This window comes from Anoplolepis gracilipes, chromosome 4 (genome assembly GCF_047496725.1).
Source record: "Anoplolepis gracilipes chromosome 4, ASM4749672v1, whole genome shotgun sequence".
NCBI lineage: Eukaryota > Metazoa > Arthropoda > Insecta > Hymenoptera > Formicidae > Anoplolepis > Anoplolepis gracilipes.
In genome coordinates this window covers 3,134,421-3,155,853 of record NC_132973.1, presented here as the reverse complement: position 1 = coordinate 3,155,853, position 21,433 = coordinate 3,134,421, and the positions used below count along the sequence as shown (strand labels likewise).

Here is a 21,433-nt window from a genome sequence, read left to right as displayed (position 1 = left end):
CTTTGTAATTAATACTAGAATAAAAAATAAAGATTGAATCGCTACGCGCGAGAATTTTAATTAATTCAAGGTCAAAATAAATATCTATTGTTAATGAACCGCTTTTGTAAATATTATTGCGATCTCGATTTTTACAAACGTGCAAAACGGACTTAATCATTCCTTCTCTCTCGATTCTCCCTCTACCAGATTTCTGTATCTTCGTCTCTTTTCCTCTCTCTGACTAGACCGGTCGCTCGTAAATACATTCACACACAACCAAGTATATACCTAATACTCTCCCTACCACGCTATGAAAGGCCGTACGCGTCTATCGGACTCGCCAGGTCGACGGGTCGACAGGTTGCCGTTCGTCGACCACAGACCCTTTTCAGAACCAAAGAATTCTTCCAGAAAAGAAGTAGCCGGAAAATGTCAAAATTAAAAATGAAAAAAAAAGACAGATACAAAAATCAATAATAATAAGAATTTTTCAGTTCATCTATTTTTTAAAGGGAAATTTTCACGATCGATGTGCGTTTAGGGCCCGAAAAGTAATGTATCCGACACTGGACATACTCGTGACGAAACAATGCGACAGACAATGTTCATGACAAGTATATCCGCCTCACGTTGATACGCGTGTGGTATTGATGCGTAGGCGGTGCAGCGCGAGTACACGCGCGTGTGTACGTGACGCACAGGGAATTAAAGTGGGGAGATGGCGAAAAAGAGAGAGAGAGAGAGAGAGAAAGAGCCGGGGGCCCAACGATGCTGCCACACCGTAACTGACAGAGAGTTGCTCTCGCGTGCGTATGTGTGCGTGTACGCCAAGATGTTTCTCGTTATACCTGTACATCACGCGGTTTCGTCGCGCCATGTTTGAAAATTTCTAAGCTGCCTCGGGATTTAATTGAACGAGACGAACAACTGAAAAAAATTTATATTCCTCTGATTTTAAATGCATAAAATTAAATGTGTGATTTCGACTTTGATCAAGTTTATTTCATCTCTAGACGCAAATAATCAATTCGAGAATATAAAACACAATTGGATAATGCGAATGTTTCTTCGCCAAGATCGAAATGTGATTCGTACTCAATGAACTGGCATTATCGGCCTTTATTACATCTTCAGTATTTGCTACGAGAGATCCAATTTATAAGTGCCCTAAGAATATGATGGGGTTCACGCACGTTGGCCATGTTCGTGTTCTGAGAATCGGTCAATTGATTCACTGATAAGTCTAAACAATGATTCGACATGTATGATCGATAAGTGATTCGCTCGGAAGATATATAACTGGTTGCTAACCGGAATACCAGGGAAAACAGGGAATAATGCAACGCGCGGAACAAAAAAGAAAATAAAATAAACGGAAGAGGATAATAGAATGAAATTGAATGGAATCGATTGTAGACTTATAGACTGCAAAATCTTTCCGAAATGCTCTTTTCGCAATGTTAAAGCACATGAAATCAAAACAAACTATAATAAAAAAGAAAAAGTATTGCTGCAATTGTTATTCATTATAAATTGTCATTTTAACGTATATATGTATATAGCTTTCTCTAATGTGAATATAATAATCTAATTATCTCTTCGTGTATAAATTAATTAAAAAAAAAAGAGAGAGAGACTAAAACAAATTTTAGATGACAGAATGTTAAACTCCGATAACGATAATAACGATAATGATAACGAGATAAAAGCAGCATAAAAATAGATAATTTTGCAGTTTAAATAAGATTATAAAAAATGTAAAAATAATATAAACGTCAATATATAAATTTAAAGTTTAACAAATTAATAATTTAAATTTTAGAAAGAATATATAAAAAAAAGAGAATAAGGAAGAGCAAGAGGGGATTAAGGATTCTCGGGAATTTTCTCGATAATTTCTTCTTTCCTATATTATTGGCAAGCAGATCACATATTTACGTTGGAAATGGAAAGTCGAGGCAATTATTATTCGACCGAGCGGCATAACAGAGTCCGTTCCAAAGACGAAGTAAAAACAGAAAGCGTGTCCGTTCGCGAGCGCGAACGCGGCGAGACTTCACGCCAGGTTTCTGCAAACAAGATGTGCTACAGGAGTTTCAGATACGGATGTGCACTTAGCGCTATGTTAAACTTCGTCATTACCGCAAATGTACGCAGATTATAATTACGAAGTATCCCATTAGAAGCGCGCGCGAATGTCTTCTCAGGTATAAAAGCTACCAGAAGTGAAACTAGGACGAATATCATGTAAACTGTCATGGATCACCCACATGAACTTTTTTCAGGACTTTCTAGAAAAGTGACTATAAGTTGTACAATATATCCAAGTTTCATAGAAGAAAATATTTTTTAAATATATTATAAATATATATTATAAAGCTCAAGAAAATATTCTAACTTTATTTGTTAAAATATATTATACATACGTATTAAATAATAATTTTTCCGGATTTTATATATATATATATATTTTTTTTAATGAATTGTATTAACGAGATAGTTTGGTTTGCTTGTTATACAATATACATATATGTATATTTAGAGAAAACACACAGACAAGCGCAGAACGTGGTTCTATTTCGGATTTAAACTCATTTTATGAACGGATAAAGGGATAACAGATTCATTATCTTTGTTTATCGTCGAATTTCGATAGTTGGCACAGCTGCAATAATATTAATATCATATCTAGCTTGAATAATAGTTAATAATTTAATACGGATAATGATAGATAAATAGATAGATGACAAAGCACCATTTTTTTTAATTACTTCACTTATATATATATTTAGAAAAATTAGAGTATTTTATTAAAAATAATGCTTTATTTATTCGTTATTCATATTAAATTATTAAACATTATTTAAATTAAATGTGATATTAATATTATTGCAGCTGTGCCAACTATCGAAATTCGACGATATCCGTTCACAAAATGGAGTTTAATTTAATTTTTCTAATTATAAGTGGAATATTTTTATTGCAATATGCATTATTCACAATTAATATATAATATATAAATTAGAATTGTGATGTATTTTGTTAAATATGATTCAAAAATACAATTATTCCTTCTATAAAAAATAAATTTTAGCACTTAAATTCTCCCCATAAATTTTTGCATAAATCTTTTTCGTCCAAAATCACTAAACATGAGATTTAAAAAAGTTAACTCCATAAAAAAAAGAAAAAAATATTACTTAATTGAACATGTGCATACACATAATATACAGTGTACCAATATTTGCTAATGAGCTGAAAGCATTGTATTAGAAACGCACAATTTCCCAAATTGCCGAGGATTAGAACGAATTTCACAGCTATTAGCTCGGAAATTTTCCGTTCGTTCGCCCTGGCTTCCGCGAGATGTTAATTACGATAAACCGATTACACATACACGCATTCATACACGCGCATATGCATCGTCAGTTAGTGATTAGTAGCGGCGCAAGTAGGTAATGGTGTAATCAGAACGGCCCCGGGGCCGTCATCGTCGACCTATCTTCACCTATTATCAGCATCCTGATGAGTTTAACCGTCGCGAAGCAGAAATCGGCCGAAGAGGCATAATTATTCGCAATCGATTTCCGATGCTTCGGAAACTGTCGAATATCGCGTCGTTGAAAGACGAATAAAAATGCACATCCTTCCTCGCGGTGTACCTGCGAGTCACAGTGGGAACAATGTAGGTATCCAACAATGTACCCGATGTATCCTCGCCGCATCTGGGTAAATAAACCCGGAGATTTATCACAGAACGGCTCTTCCGCACCACGTGTAGACAATGACCTCGGTTTTTGACATTATTTGACATTAAGATGCAGGTGTTTAAAAACAAACGTACATATCCGTAATATACAAGCTCATTGGGTAACATTTGGAATAAATACTGAATATATCATTGTTCTGCGAATGTTTCATGGAAATTGATTTTTAACACCAAGTCAAGACGTCCGCAACTCTGGAGTTATTAATTCTAAAACTCGATAAATTTTTAAGAATTTAAATTCCAGAATACGAAACGAACTTTTATTCCGTTTAATTTAAAATAAATTTTAATAGAATTTTAAATAGCTTGGTTAGATCAAAATAGTTTTAATTATGATTTAAATTAAAAAATAAGTATAATATTAAAAATATTACCTTCGAAATTAAGAGATGCCATATATCTTCGTCAAAAATGATTGAGAAAAGAAAGAAATATCAACGAATATTACTTCAGCAAGAATACTGATTGTGTGAGACGAATTGCAGAATGCAAATTTTACTTCTTGTAATGCAATTCACGTCATTGGCATAATGTATTCGTTAAAAACGATAAACAATGCTGCAATTGCTTCAGTTAATTATATGTTAATATAATGTAAATACATATCTCTATCTAAACGTTGTTTAAATGTTGGTCTAAATATACTTGTTTAAGCAAACCATCTGTAAGCAAATTTGTGCAACTAATCTAAAAATTTTTGAATTTTTCTGTAAGTATTCTGTTGAGTATATTTTTCATTTTTCTCTATAGAGAATATTTCGTTCTAATTTTCCATAATATTTTAATATATTATTTATAAATAATAAAATATTATATATAAATTCTTCACTTTTAAAAGTTTTAATTCTTTCTTTTTCTCTTCCTAATTTTAAGATATTCAAAATTTTTAATTACCTACGTGACACATATTAAACTTCCTTATTATATGACACTATTATACCACGAAATGATTATTCAACACTCTATATCCATGGTGCTTTCTCAGAGAATGTAAGTAATACTTATACATATTCATCTTGCACTTATTTCTCATAAAATTTCCATTTAAATGCATTTGTTCAATGTTTTACCCTTTAATCATAAAACTGTTATATAATCTAAAGTCTATCTCTCTCTTTCTTCACTCTTTCTCTTAAAAAAAAACACATAAACTTTTTTATTCAGCGAATCGTAAAACAGTTACTGCAAGCCACTGTTTTACCTTCGAACGAGTCACTACGCATAGTTATACCGTTCGCAGCAGGTCACGAGATTATTACCGCGTAAAGGTCGCCATGATAAAAAAAAACCGATGTTTTTCCGCAATATGGCTGTGCCCGGGCGTAAAACGTACATGTTAAAAAATCCAAGGAATATAGAATAAGAATTCAAGCTCTCGCGTCATTCCCCAACTCGCTATATAATACTTTCCAAGGGAAGGTCTTATCTGCGCGAAACGAATATTGTTTTTTTCTAGGTGTACGTGAGATAATAAAGACAACGCGTACACGGGCCAATCAGAACAGGATGTGGCTCGTGCTGTTGGTTGTCTCGGCGAAAGGATGTGTCCACAGTGCGTGCGAACGCAACGTTAATAATACGCATTGTGCGCGGACGCGATTCAGCTGCCGTTAGCTACGCAGATTATGCTAGTAGCAAACATGTGCTGGTTTAAAGAAAATACAAGTTTAATGGCTTTCGAGAATGCAGAACAAAATTAATTACCGATTACGTAAAACGCACTGTTTTTTATATCCTCGAAAACAAATACATATACTGCATACATCGTTTAGAATAGTAATGTTGAAATGGAGCATTAATTATCTTACGGGTTCAATTAGAACAAAGTCCATTTGCAATAAAACTGATGATATACGTTGTTGACATGTATCTGACACGAGATCCCGCGGTCGCGAAAAATACACAGATACGATCGTGTCACATGTTAGGTACACATAATGTGGATCGTAATATTACATATTACGTAATATGTTAATTAGTCAATTGTACGTCATCAATAGCGTAAACATGTTTCGGAAAAACCGCATGTGCGCATTACATTAGTATATTCGTAATGAAGCAAACATCAATAACTGAAATAATTATACTATACTAAAACGCTTTATCATACTAAAAAAAGGTCATTAATTTTTTTTTGTATAAAAAGTAAGAAGAAAAAACAAACAATTTACAATTTGTATGTGTACTTTCCGTTATAATTCAAGTAAGTGAAATAAGTTTGGCAACTATTAGAAATGGCGACAGCACAGAAATTTTAAAGTGTGGAAAGAATCTGAAAGTTTTTCCACGGAAACTTTGGTGAATTCATTTCTGAAGTCTAACTTTTGATCAAATAAAAAAAGTTAGTGGGCGACTAGTTGGAATAATGATGACATTAAATTATGAGTATAGGTATATTTCAGTTTAGTAAGAATCGGAAAATGCGTCTTATTTGAGCAAACAAAGTAAGGACGTAATTGCCCAGAGCAAAATGTCTTTTGCACCGAGTTAATAGTCTACGCACATTTAGCGAGCGATTATCTATTGACGATTGAGTGACTGAAACCTGCTAATTGGTGCTCTGATTCCATCGACACTTTGTGATGTCGATAAAGTCTTCCGGCTAATTAAATAAGTCGCTGATTTCCAAGAACGAATGATAATATTGTAATATATCTATTACGACAACGAATCATGTATTTCAAGAGAATTCAATGTATCCGCTGTGTTTCGTCTGTATAGGCGCGACACATCTCTGCCAAAGACGTAACACAAATATTTACGGTTACGGTTATCGAATGCAGTTTATGCGACGAGTTGAGCTATACGGAGGTGAATGGCATCATCATTTATATGCCGAGAGCGAGCGAGTAATGCGAGAGCAAGAGAGAGCACAACTCATCATATTGATGGTTCATAAAAAACATGTCTCCGACACTTATCATATGGCTAGCCAACGTATCGATTACCCAATCAACGTATCATATTTAGTGTAATAAAACACTTCGGTTAAATATGTCATTGCGTTTAATTAACGGATATATTATTATTACAAATTCTTTTGAGATTATTTCGAGATAAAATTCAAGGTTTCTTTTAAACAAGCATTAAATTATTTGATTTCTATTGTTCAATAAATGTAACTTTAATACTGCAAAATTTTTGTTTTAATATGTACAAAAATGACAAGCAAAAACAGAGCTCATATAAAATAATAAGCATTAATTTGTAGTAACATGTAGCAAAATGTAATTATATATCTTGAGATTTTATTATATTATATTTTTTAAAATTATATTTTATAATTATATTTTATATTTTATAATTATATTTTATAATTATATTTTATATTTTATAATTATATTTTTATATTTTTTATATTTTCACGTTTATAAAATAATTCAAATATGACTTTTAAATAAAGTACGATTTTTACTATATAAAAACATATTTTTAATTTTAAAAAGTCAACATTTACATCAATAAATCAATAAATTTTCAAAAATAAAAGATTGAATCTAATAATAAAAATTAAATAGGAATAATTATAGTAACTCCAAAATTCATTTTTTTAATCATCTCAAAAAAGTAGAGCTTGAACAGTAATTTTGAAAATTAATCGATAAACAGTGAGGAATAATAATGGAATCGGATACGCGCTAAGAGATTATAAGGATTGAGATAAAGATTAGGAATAACCTACTGAGAAGCAGCCATCTCAAAGTAGCAAGTATGGAGAAGTAGGTTAACAATCCGTACGGCTAATTAATGATTTCATTTAATAAGGCACCCAGCTGAACTCTCCACGCAATTACTGTCTCCAAGACTAGAACTTCGTTATACGAGATGTCGATCTGCGGGTATTAGTTAAGTCTACGAGAATGTTCCAGGAACAGATAATTCTGGATGGAAAAATAAGTCAAATATGCAGAACAAAGCGCTTTTTCATCGGATGATTTATATAAATTTTTGAAAAAAAATTTAAAACTTAATAAATTTAATATAAATAAATTCGCTTAAAAGAAACAATCAACATCAAATAATTCAACGAATTGAGTATATATATATATATATTGATAATATTATAAGGATAAACGCTTGAAGAAATCTTGTAATTGATTATTTTTAATTTATTCGCATTAAAAGATACACATCATTCTCGAATCAAAACGTATTAAATATAAATTTGGCGAAGAATTTAAATTTGAATTATTGAACCCATGAGTTACCTATAACTCTTTAAATAAAGGAATAAAGAAAAAATATCTTTCATTAAAATTTAGAAAAAAAAATTAAAACATTAATAACAAACAAAAGAAATGAGATAACGAGAAAAATAATACTGATAAAATAATAATATTTGTGTGTTATGTTATCCATATGCATTTTTAAGAATTAATTATTAAAAAAAATATATTTTTAAATTCCTTCTCTCCTTTCGTTTCAAACAAATGTCAAATAAAACAAGAAAAAACCTTTCAGAAAAAAGTGGCAAAAATCGAAGTTATCGAGTCTATAAAACGTCATTGTGTGTCATTGATTTTTTAAACATGATGTCAAAGAGAAATAATTAATTCTATTTAGCCAAATTTTCAAATATATTGACTAACTTTTCTAATATATTGACTAATTCATCAGCCCTAATTTTTATAGAATATCTACTCTCTGTATTATTTAATAACATGCCGATCATACAACACGATCGTCTACGATCGGCATAACGATGTCAAGTAATTAACGATAAAATGAACTAGACGCCAGTACACGCGGCAAAAGTCGCTTCGCGTAAAGACGGCGCCAAGCAATGATTCCGTGATAATTTCACAAGTTATGCAATTCATTAAAAGACAGTGGCCGCCGTGTGCGAATGAATCTCTCGAGCACGAGCACGAGCACGAGCACGAGCACGCACTTCATGGCTGCGTGCGTGCGTGCATGTAATATACGCGTGTTAAACACGTTAATGATCGCCATCGCGTCGCATATATGTGACGGGACGTCTTGAATATATTATTAAACGACTGAGCCGCGCGCACGTTTTGCCCCCTGCGACGTGTTTCGAAGCGTGAGGGGAGCTTTCGTGCCACACGTGTCTCGCCTCATCTCCTTTTTTTCTTTTTATACGAACACGCCGACGCCATTAAAGTTCTAGTCGCGAAACCGACCTCGAGGAGCGAAAAAATCGATATATAAAACCGACATCAACACGGCACGAACTTTAATATACACGCCTTTTTTAATTTTCTTGTTAAATTCAACATCATTAGCAAACTAACGCAATTTATTTTAATTTGACAGCATTATGGAATTTTTTATTTTTTTATTTTTTTTAATAAAAACTTATAATAAACTAATCATTATAAGTCATTCTGACGTCAATGAAAAAAATTTGAAAAAATATGTGTTTTACTTTCAACTTAATTGCTTTCATCTTCATCAGAAAATAAATCTTTTTATAAATAACAAATAATAAATTAAATATAAAATTATAAATTACTCATGATTCTAATCAATGTCTCTCCAAGTCTCCTCGCCCTCTTTTATTTGTCCTTTGCTTCTCCTTTATGACACTCATATGACACTCGCTCATGATTCATTATGATCACTGGTATACTAATTATGTGCCAATATGACAATTGTTCGACATTTTACGTAACATCCAAACAACGTTAATACACACGACACGCACTTTATTTTATATTACGACGAAAGAATGCAAAAATCATACAAAGATTACACAACGTTATTTACTTGGCACTAGAAACGTGTGATCAAATTCGTATAAGAATTATCTTTTATTATAACACAAGTGAATATATAGATGTAAAGATAGATATGTATGTGTATATATATATATATATATATATATATATACAATATATATATAAATACATATATAGATTTGCAGAATATAATCCAAAATATAATATAATACAGAATCTAACAATATGTTTATTTTACCGTCTCGCTGATTAGTTACAATCCAATAAATTACATAAAATACACGTTTTATCTATAACCGCTTAACAATGATTATACTTATTAATTAAACAGATTTAAATATTCGATAATATTCGAGTTAATCCATTTTACGCTTGCGATATTTTCCACTGATTGAGAAATTCCGAAATGACATCAGTAATTTTATTTTGATATTTTATGATGCTACACAAATTAATAGTTAGTTGAGACACGATAATCGTCAAAATTAAAATCATATAGTATCTCTTATTGTTAGTACTTATCGCGATGATAGGTCGAGAGAGAATACGACGACACATGGAATGCGCGACGATTTCTGTTTCGGGTCGCCGCGCAAATGACATCAAGAGCACCGCATGTAAACAACAGTGTATTATACGCCGCTGAATTTTTGGGATACATATAGACGCGCTGTTTATATGCGGTGATCTTGATGTCATTCGCGTAGCGAGATCCGAACGACCAGGACTTATTGTCGCGCGCTACGTGTATCGTCGTATTATCACTCAAAGTATTATACAATTGTAATAAGTAAAGATAATAAATCATTCCCTACAATTATTAGATTAGTGATTATCAATTCGGGTGCGATTTTCGCGTCTTATTAGATTAGCGCGTCACAATTAATCACTAACTTACGTAGTCTCACGCAATATCGTGCGAGGTTACCGATATTATTTTTGAATTTCTCAATCGTTGAAAAACTATCACAAGATTAATTCAAGAGTTATTGTGTAAATTAAGATTTTAATTATTAAGTACAATTATTGAGTCTCTATGTTAATTCATTAAACATACTCATAAAGTCAGCACTAATATGTATCACAATTTCTATATCGATGATTTAATGAAATATATAATTTATGTTTTTGATTTAATCATATTCAAATTGCGCCGACTGATTAAATGATAGCTTATTGAATATTGCATTTTGGGAATATTTATCTTTAATGTCAGTTTGTATATCCATTCACTTCTCTGTATTATAATGTGAGATGGTAAAATATTGTCATAAAGAATATATATACATTAATAATAAAGATAAGTATTATGCGAATTTGGTCATAATTTTTTAATAGAGAAGAAAATCACATTTTCATGAATATTAATCCATAATTTTTATATTCTCTCGTCACAATTTAAAACAGAGTGCGCGTCATGTGCATTATTAAAATGTCGGGCGTATTTTAATAATTAGCGCGCGCGTGACCATAATCAAATTTTTGAAAGTGAGTGTCACAAAATGTCTCGTTGAGTGTACATAAGTGCAATGAAGAAGCAAGAGAGAACAAGATGGACCGATAGAAGCATCGAGCGACAGCAGAACAGCCGTAAGAAGAGCGATTTATAATTTCATTTATTTATTATTTGTTATTATTGTTATTCATAAATTATTTATTATTGGTATTCATAAAGTATAAAGAAATTTTGAAATTTGCATCTTTTCAAGAAAGTGATTTTAATTCCGTTAGATAAGCAAGAAACAATTAACGTTGCAAGAAAGTAACGTGCGAATATTTGCAAGGAGATAAGATTGAAACCTGACAATTTACTATAATTATCCGGAAGTAGTTTCTCTTCGCATCCACATGTTCACAATATCTATATTCGGTCTGTAGATTATCTAAACCGGTAGGTAAATTATTAATCAAAAACATGTATACCTAATTACAGAATGTATAATTTCGTGTATTAAAAATAATCCACTAATAGAAATGTAATTAATACTATATTAATCGTATATGTACGTATATATAATATATTTTAAAAAATTCACATCATGTAATATAAATGTATTATACTATTAAATATATATTAAATATGTAACATATACGTAAACAAAAATAATAGTTATCTATAAATATTATCTATTAATAATTTTGATATAAATTATGTAAATATTACTTTATATCCTATCGATATAAAATCGTTGCATATGAGTAAACATGTGTTTAATTGATCGAACACATAATTAAATTCTGTTGAATATTTTATTATTTAATTTGAAATATTAATAATTAAAAAAATTAAACATACATTTAAATCTTGCAATCTCCAAATGCAGTTTAAATAATCTGCTAATCCGGAAGATTTCAAGTAGTTTTAGAAATATTTTTATATATAAATATTTTACATATTTTTCTATAATCTTTGTTTCTAGAATTTCTAAATTAAAAAGTTGAATCAAGGTTGAATAAAGTTCGATATTTTACTGCTTTATCTTTGACTTAACGATACAATGCTTTTAATATAATTAAATCGAGAAGATCTATATATTTTTCTTAAATAAGAATCACTTTCTCTTTCTTTTAATTATGCAGTTCCACTAATTTTTAAGTTTAAATCATGGAGCAAAATATTTTTCTCTTTTAGCACATATAATATACCTATTATACATTATATATGCTATAAGCAATTGCTTTCATTACTTGTATGTGTTGCATTTTAACGGAATAGAGAATAAATTATGAAAAATGCTGCTTTCACCGTCATATTCATCAATTTTATGGTTATATCAGAAAATTAGCAACGGAGGCGAAAGACAGACGATTGGTGAGCATACATATGACATAAGCGACGATTATCCAACAAATTATAGCTACGTCTGACATTATAATGACGACGGAGATGACGGAGCCATCATAATAAATCGTGAAAGGAAGGGGGGATTCCGGGATTAAATAAGGTTTCTAATGATAGATCAGAATATATATATATATATATATATATATATATATATATATACATGATTAATAATATTAAAAATCTGCTGATTAATTTCTCTTCGCTTATACGTATATGTATGTAGTAAAAAGTCAATTCCATATGAAGAATAAAAGACAAATTTAAAATAGTTTATATAAAGGAATATAAAAATAGAAAACTAAGGAACAATTAATTTAGATTTAATTTTTTCAAGTTCTGAAAAGAAAGAATTAAAGCTTTTTATTGCAAAAATCTTCGATTAAAACATAATTTCTATTATAAAAAATACTGAAAATCAAACAAGAGAGAACAAGAGAAAGAACGAAAGAGGTATTACCGAATAACGGGAAAAAAGCATACATCTACTACATTACGTTACTGTGCAAACATAGTGCAAATTTATAGGAACTTTGCACGAGCATCCGGCTATCATTAGAATGCACACTTGACCCAGAACACCTACGATAGGTCCGCAGGCAGTATTCCATAAGCTCTCTACGGCGCGAAAAACTTGGCGAACAAAAGGGGGAGGGGTACATTTGGCATCGGTTCAAGGGGACGTGACCTAACTAAAATACTGCAGTGCTCTTCTACATATCGCATACTAGGTGAAAATATCGTGAAAATAACGCTTAACGAAAAATCGCTGATTTGCCGTTAGCTACTCGTGATATCATAAATCTTATTATCGCGTATAAATCATGTTGCGAGGTAAAACGCGACCCGGAGTCATGCAAAAATAATGGAGATCTTTATCGGATTTTTTCCTTTTTCACTTTATTAGTTTCTTTATTAACTACAGATTCTTGTTAAATAATACATATTTTTTTCAAACTATATTCCGTTACATCACGATATTGTATCGAGATATAACTGTCTGTGTGAGCGAACCTTAACAGCATAAATTATACACTCTTCCTCCAGTAAATTACGCTTGTTCTATATTCCGTGTATTTCTATTATAATATTACAATAACGTGCTCTGTCTTAATAATGACTACTAAATGCTAATTTCTTTTCCGTAATACTTATATAAAATGGATCCAATTTTTTTTTATGATTTATTATTATATTATAATATGAATATTTACAAAACTATACAATATTAAACATTATGATATTTGCAATCACATATTAACATTTACAATCACATTGTAATTTTAATTAGTAATGTGAAATAATAAAAAATATAAAAGATACATAATTCCGTTTTTTCCTTAAACTGCTAAATCTTATTAATTAAATATTAAACTAAACTCGTGCGCTTATTAAATTTTTGAAATTAAATTATTAAAATAATACACATGTGATAAAAAGATTTTAATAAAATTTATAAAATTATAAAAAATATAAAATATAAAAATTTATAAAATTATTATATTAATTTAATTAACAGAAAACAATTTTTAATATTTATATAAAAAGGAAATATTGATTACACACAAAATAAAAAATATATGTATCATATTTTAATTATAAAAGTCGAGGCTATTTCTAATCAGTCATCTGATAAATTCCAGCTTCAAGAACGATATTTAATCTCACGGCATATCTGAGTTTACATTTTTCTTGAAATTTTATCGTGTTTCAAAACGTATAATGTATGTGTCAACGTATACACACATACACATAAATGTGTACCAAAGTGTATGTGAAATAAGTCTTACGTCTCTCATCTTACGAATGATCTTTTGAGCATAAACGGCAGAAGCTAAGTACCGTTGTCGGGAATGATTCGTTACATAAGCGCGAGCAGTTAACGCGAGAAATTTAGTACACCTGTGTGACGAGGGAAAGCATTAACGGACCGAAGATTAAGAATTAGTGGAAGCGAAGCTCGCGAATGCGTAATTTTCGGCGACATTTTATCGTCACCTCGGGCAGCCAGCGAAAATTAGCGGAGCGATCTGTACGCAAATATGTACCAAGACAGGATTTCCACTCTGATAACGTGAACACGATGCATCGCGACGGACAACAATGACGAATATAACAATAGCGAGGTGGCATGTAAGTCTTGCCTATTTTCCGGAAATGGCGCGGGTCAAGTGGCTACGCTTCGTTAATCTCTTCAGCGACAATTTCTCTTTTAAATTCTAAATAAAATTTCCCAAATAAAATCTTACATATAATTTCTCTTTTAAATCCTAAGTAAAAATTTAAGTTCAAAATATTTCTTTTACCTGATTAAACTTTAAAATAAATTTAGCAAAAAAGATCTGAAATGATGATTGTAAATTTAAAGATGCCTATATAAAGATGTACATACATGCACGCACAAATATACTAAAAGTTCTATTATTTTTTGATGAAGAAAATATACATATATATATTTCTTAAAATAACATTATATAATATTATGCATATATAATATCATTATTTCTGGAAATTCAATCCAAATAAGACAAATTGCAAATGTGGGATGGAATTTAAAATCAAAATATTACGAAACTATAAAGTTAAAAAATTCCACATAATTCTACGAACGTAAAACAGTCATATTATATGCAAAATATTTTTAATCTTGCAATCTCTAATTCTACTTTGCGTTTGCAATGTACCGTCTGATTCGGGCTTTATATACAAGATACCTGCATTATCGATATCAGCATAGTATGTGGCAACGGGCTAATGCAAATTTAGATTTATACGTAAGTCGATACGAGAGAGAAACTTTATCACAATATTTGTTAAATATAATTTGATCTGTTAAAAATACGTTCCTTATGTTTGTCAATATTAAACTTAAGTAAAATTAAATAATTCCATTTATTATAAACTTAATTAAATGTGTTATTATTGAAAGCATATCTGGTGGAAATATGATAAATATTTTATATTTGATGATTGTAATATATAGAATATTTCACATTAGCTTGTATTATAAACAGACACAAGAACAGAATAGAGAAAAGCTTACTTTCGAGAACATTGCACAGTTGGATTAACACTTCTCTAAATAATAATGTTACATCTTCTCTGTCGTATCTTTTCCCTTTCCTCCAATTTACGATTTCTTTCTTAATAAATAATCTTCTTCTCTCTCTTGTGAAATTTAACATTTATCATCATAAAAAAAATATAATATTAACTTCCACACACACACACATATAGAGATATGCGGTCGTTGACGACCGTTGCTATGAGATTACTATGACCACTTGCCTCGACGTTTTCACTGCGATGAGCACACGCGATATGCAATTTTCATCGGAAACGACTCGGGAGCACACGAGTCGTGCCGAAACGAGAGTTCGTTCTCGCGAATAGACTCGGATGCTTGGGGAGCATATTTCGGAACATCGATTTTCGCGACGGGACCTCAAAGTACGGTGATGTAATTTGGATGAAGTCTACCTTGTTCGCGTGTATCGTACGATTTCCCCGCAGCCGCGAAAAGAAACATTCGCCGAGAAATATACAAGTGCATCCTCCTGTCGGTTCTTCCTGCGGAAGTCGCGAGAACAATGGTCCTTATATAATACATTCCGTCTCGCATAACATTGCCGATACTTTTATCTCTGTTCGTATATTTTTTTCCTTTTCCTCCTAGAAGATGCACGACGGAGAAAAAAGACACAATATGCCTTATCATTAATTTTTCGTCTGATTTTTTTATATATAGACATATATTTTATATAAAGCATATGTATATTGAGAAAAGAACAAAATAAGATAGTATGCATTTATATGCCTCTTATTAGCAATTATAATAAGGTCTGCACAACAGTAACAAATTTCATATAATAAAGAGGACAAAATATTATTTTCTTGCTTCATATCTTTCATCGTTTTATGTTGCTATAAAGCATCATGAATGATATAAAACGAATGTATAATTTTTAACCGGAGAGGATCGCGTATCTACTATCACAATCTGCTATATATAACTGAGAGATGCGACACAGTTTCATCCTTCGATCACATCTTCCCTCGATACTCGGAGAAAGCAACCACTATTCACGGAATATTCGCGTGCATACATATATACGTGCCGAGATATCGATACTTGCGGATCTATATTTCGTCCCAGATTCGGCTCGGTTACTATGTAAATTGCCGATACAGTTGGGGAGAAGAGTCTTGGTTCTTTTGTTTCTCCTCCACGCGGTATTCTACGATAGCTCTGAGTGAGAGAGATGCCACGTTGATGATAGTGCCAGGTCAGATACGTCGCCTCATTCTCTCGGCCCCAGAAAGGAGTTATTGACTATAATGAGAGAAGCCGAGAGAGAGAGAGAGAGAGAGAGACAAACATGAAACAAAGGGAACGCATTGTTGTGCATGGAACAGAGCTAAGTAAATAACAGTCCGCGCACATGTTGCCATCCTCTGTAGCAACTCACGTGCTTCGTGCGACGAGGGAGGAAAATATAGTTCTTGAACTTCTCCCCGTACAATTGCCTTCGATTTCAGAACATTGACTGTGGTTAATTGCAGAAACATCCTTTTTGATATCGCGCCGAATAAACGTATATTCACTTCGAAGTAAAATGTATTTGTGAGAACAAAATCAAATTTTTATTTTATTACATACAAATTTATATTAATTATGTGTTCTTTTTTTTTCGATTCTAGATGGTTGTATTCAGATTTACAGATAATTACAAAATTAAAAGTTTGACAAAAACAATATTTACAGTTTTTTATGCTCGAAAAATTTCAAAATAAATTTTTAGCAAAGTAAATTAAATCTTTCACAACTGACTTTTGTAAATTAAAAAATAAACTATATTTATTTAAAAGATTAATGTGTATAATCATGCAGAAAATTTGATATTTAAAAAAATTTTTAAATTCCAATATAATAAAGCATTGGAATTGATGTCAATGAAAAGAGAGAGGGAGAGTACTAAATTGATTAAAATTACTAAGAGTTTAAATTAAAGATATTTTAAGAATGCATAAATTAATATTAATGCGTAAATATATTTTTTACAGCAACTAATACGTAAACTAATCGCTATAAACAAGCGACTCCAAGAAGCAGTAAATGTTTTGAAATGCAATATATATTTCGATAATCCCCATCACAAGTTTTATTCGCTGCAAACCGGGATCGTGTACGCATATCCTCAACTAACGGTTTTGAAAATGAAGGACGAATAACGCAAGTAAATGGTAAAACGAAGCGACGCAACCCAGAATCGGGCCGATGCAACACGGTCACCATCCATCTCTTCAGGGCAAGTTCAATGGTCAACCTCCGACTTGACCTGGTAACGAGTTTCCCCGGCAAAAACTGTCTCTTGCGAATAACCTTCGAGATTTTCGACTGTAGTAGACGTGAAATCGATCATCTTGGATATATAATCCATTAAAGTAAACGTGTTTCTAATTACAATAAATTTTATAATACAACTAAATACAAAATGATATTAATAACATTAATAGTCATTATTAACAATTATGTCAATATGTTTGATTAAAATATTTTTTCAAAGTATTATAAAAAAACATATTTTTCTTTAGAGATTTAAACAACTTGATTTTAATTAAAATGAAAGATTATAAAAATATTTCCCCTGTTCGCACAAAAAAATATCATCATTTTACATTTTTTGCATTATATTTAAATTAATCACTGCGGAATAATAAGAGAGATAGAGATGGATTTTTTAGAAATACTTTTGAAAAGAAATATATATGCCCATTATATTTTATATATCTTAAAAGGTATATAAAATTCAATGGATAAATTTTAGTTTTATTATAAAAATCATAATTTACTTTAATAAAAGACTATAAATAAAAAACTTTCAATGAATTTATATCGATGGAATATAAAAACTTATATTCATGGTGATAAAGAGATAGGAAATTCAATAGTAACAAATTCGACTAAGTCATGTTCAAGGATAAACCGTGATAAGATTAATCTGTTTATCTGTTCTCCTTTTTTATTATATCAGTATATTCTAACAATTCTTTGTTTACAATCTGTAGAGTGTAAAATGTCATCGCCATATGGCATAAATTCATATGCTAAGATAACGAAAAAAATATCGAATGAGTAAAATACCTATTGACATAAACTGATTGGATATCATCGCTATATTATCTCGACTTATTACAATACATGCAATAGCTGTAACTGTATATAATGTTAAAATGTTAAAATAATATAATAATATTTGTCAGCATATTGTTATGATGCTTTATTTTCATAGCTCATTTTTTTCTCGATTATATCGATTTTTATTTTATACAAATTATATATATATATATATCAATTAATACGTATAATGTGACTTGCTAATTTTAGCGAAAGCATCAGCTTTATTAAAATTGAAGCACCTATGACTCGCGAACGTGAATGCATCAGAGACATCGTTGCACTTTGCAAAGTCGAGAACGGCGTCATGTCACGTCGCATCGCGTGTGTGGTTCAATGGACCCGCGCTACATAATCGCGGCTTGAAAAAATTATGCGTTCTGAGAATGTAGTGCGTGTATACAACGTGACTCGATAAAGACGCATTTAAAACACGGCAATGCAGGGCACGACGCAACGTTTAGAGCAAGCGCCGCTAAGAGCCGCGCCGAGGGGACCCAGAGGAAAAAGGAGAAACCATTTTCTTCGCTAAATAATTATGACAGTTTGGAGAAAGCAAGGCGCGCCTACGCTGTACACTGCACTACCTTTCGTCGCTCGCTGTTCATAACCGTATCGAGATTACTCGCATGCTCATACTGTGTTTCATCGCAGATTATCTGCGCTAACAAGACGGATTTGAATCTATAGCAGCGATGCAAAAGTGCTTAATATAATCGGGCTTTCCCTACGCGAATAGTCCGACATCTAAAAAAAAAAGTAGTAAAAAGAGAAAAGATGAAAGAGAAAATATAATAAAAAAATAATATAATATAGAAATCGCATATTTCATGTCCTAAGTTTTAGTATCTATATATACGATACGCATGATGCGCGTTTATCATTTAATTTTATTATACAATCTCCGATTGTATGCATATAAAAATTTTCTGTAGAGTCAATATAAAATTGACGAGTTAAAAATTTTCCAAATGCTACAAATATATATATGAAAATATATCTTACACCAATCGTTTTTAATTAATGACTAATACACAACTGAGATTATTTTTGCGTCCATAGAATTAAGAAAACTTGAATACTTTCTTAACATTAAACTGGTATATAAATTTCTATCTTATAAATGCATTATAGGAGAAAACACTTTCGTTATCATTATTAATCAGATGGTTACAAGCTGCTTCTATTCTTAGCTTCCGCATTTACGCGATGTGAATTTACCACAGAATCCTCTCGAAATATTTGTCCGCAGTAGGAAAAATCTTTCACGGAGGATATTAGCTTGAGGCTTCTACGTGCTGTGGACATGCACGGTCGAGCACGGTGGCATTGCACGCGTGACGTTACATCGTAGTTAGATAAACCCTATATTGAAACCCGACGTGGCCGGACGACAGGACATTGCAACGCGTCGCGACTATATACGACCGCAGTATATAACTTCGCGCGAGCAGCCGGCAGTAGATTCAAATTAATTACGGCAATGACATATCGTGCCATCATAACGTAAGAGGAAAAAAAAGATTACGCGAGACCGAAACTTCAATGACACGCAATACGAGAGTGAAAAAAACTGTTGTGGAAAAGGGAGGAAACAATACGTAATACATCATATCCACCTTTATAACTTGTTTGTAATAAATTATTTTTAGTCGCGAAATATGCATCAATTATATAAAGACAAAAAAAATTTGAAATATTCAAAATGCTAAATGTAAAAAAAAAAACCTTTATGAAATTTTGATGGAAGAGCATCGCATCACGTATAACAATAACATGTTAAATTAATACAAATCTATACCTATACTGTCATACTTAACATAAAATACTGTCTGATTCTAGCTTGAATCAGTATAGACTAGTTTTTAAATCAACTACTTATATTAATGTACTCATATTAAAGTTTTACACATATAAAAAAATAAAGGATAAATAGATAAAATAAGATATTAGAGATTAATTCATTTTTATTTTTGGTACATCTTAATTTAATTCAATTCTCTGAATGCGCTTTTTCACGCAAATATCTTAATCCTTTTATACTGCGAAAAATTCGATTTGACGTGAAGAAAGGATGTTTCCGGTCTGTACAATGAGAAACGATAAAAAGCTCGCTATTGTAGAGACCGGTTGACCTTTCGACTCCTTTTTCGACTATGCTTCTTTCAAGGCGAAGTCAAACCCGATGATTCTAAACACAATTTGGACGCGCTTTTGTACGCGGAAGAAAAAGAAAATAAAATATGGCAAGGCACTTTGCGTCTGTCCAGCTCGTTACCCTTCCGCGATCGCAATCTATCACGGAACGAAAAGCAAGGATAAGGCACCGTTTCGCGACGGTCACCGTCGAGAACAAGCGGATGACGATTCTATCGTGTCGCGCTGCGAACTTCCGCGACGGGATGATTAAAGCGATTAATGAGCGAATTCTTTTTGTATAGTTTCATGTAGAAACAAAGTCAGATGCGAAAATCATAAGCTTAATCATAAACGAAAATCTACCATAAATTTTAATGACGAAAAGCGCAATAATTTCTTTTGTTTATAAAATTAAATTCATTTACTTCAAACTATGCCATTAAATTTTTTTTATACAATCCAATTAATTAGATGCGATGCAATACGAGTATACTATTTCTATTCTAGTTACAAATTTTGCATAAAACTAAGCCGTTAACTTGTCAAATTAAATATTTAAATTGAATGTTAACACAGAATATGTTTATCAATTAACGTAAAATGTATAGTTTTATGCATACAATATCACAGAATATATACATTATCAAAAAGGTTATATAGGATAAAAAAAAAGAGAGTTTTTAAATACTATTAAAATTTTAAGTTACTGATAAAATATTTACTTTTCAAACCTATAGTTTTTATTTAAAGTACAAAATATATATTTATTACGATTAAATTTTTTTAGATGAGAACTCAGAAGTATCTTTGCGTTGCACAAA

At 31.2% G+C, this 21,433-nt stretch overlaps 1 protein-coding gene across 1 annotated transcript in view; it reads right to left on the bottom strand.

Moving 5' to 3' along the window:
* Trc (Serine/threonine-protein kinase tricornered) overlaps positions 1 to 21,433 on the bottom strand; it is a 130,961-nt gene that overhangs the window by 102,907 nt on the left and 6,621 nt on the right. The gene's annotated exons all lie outside the window — the stretch shown is intronic.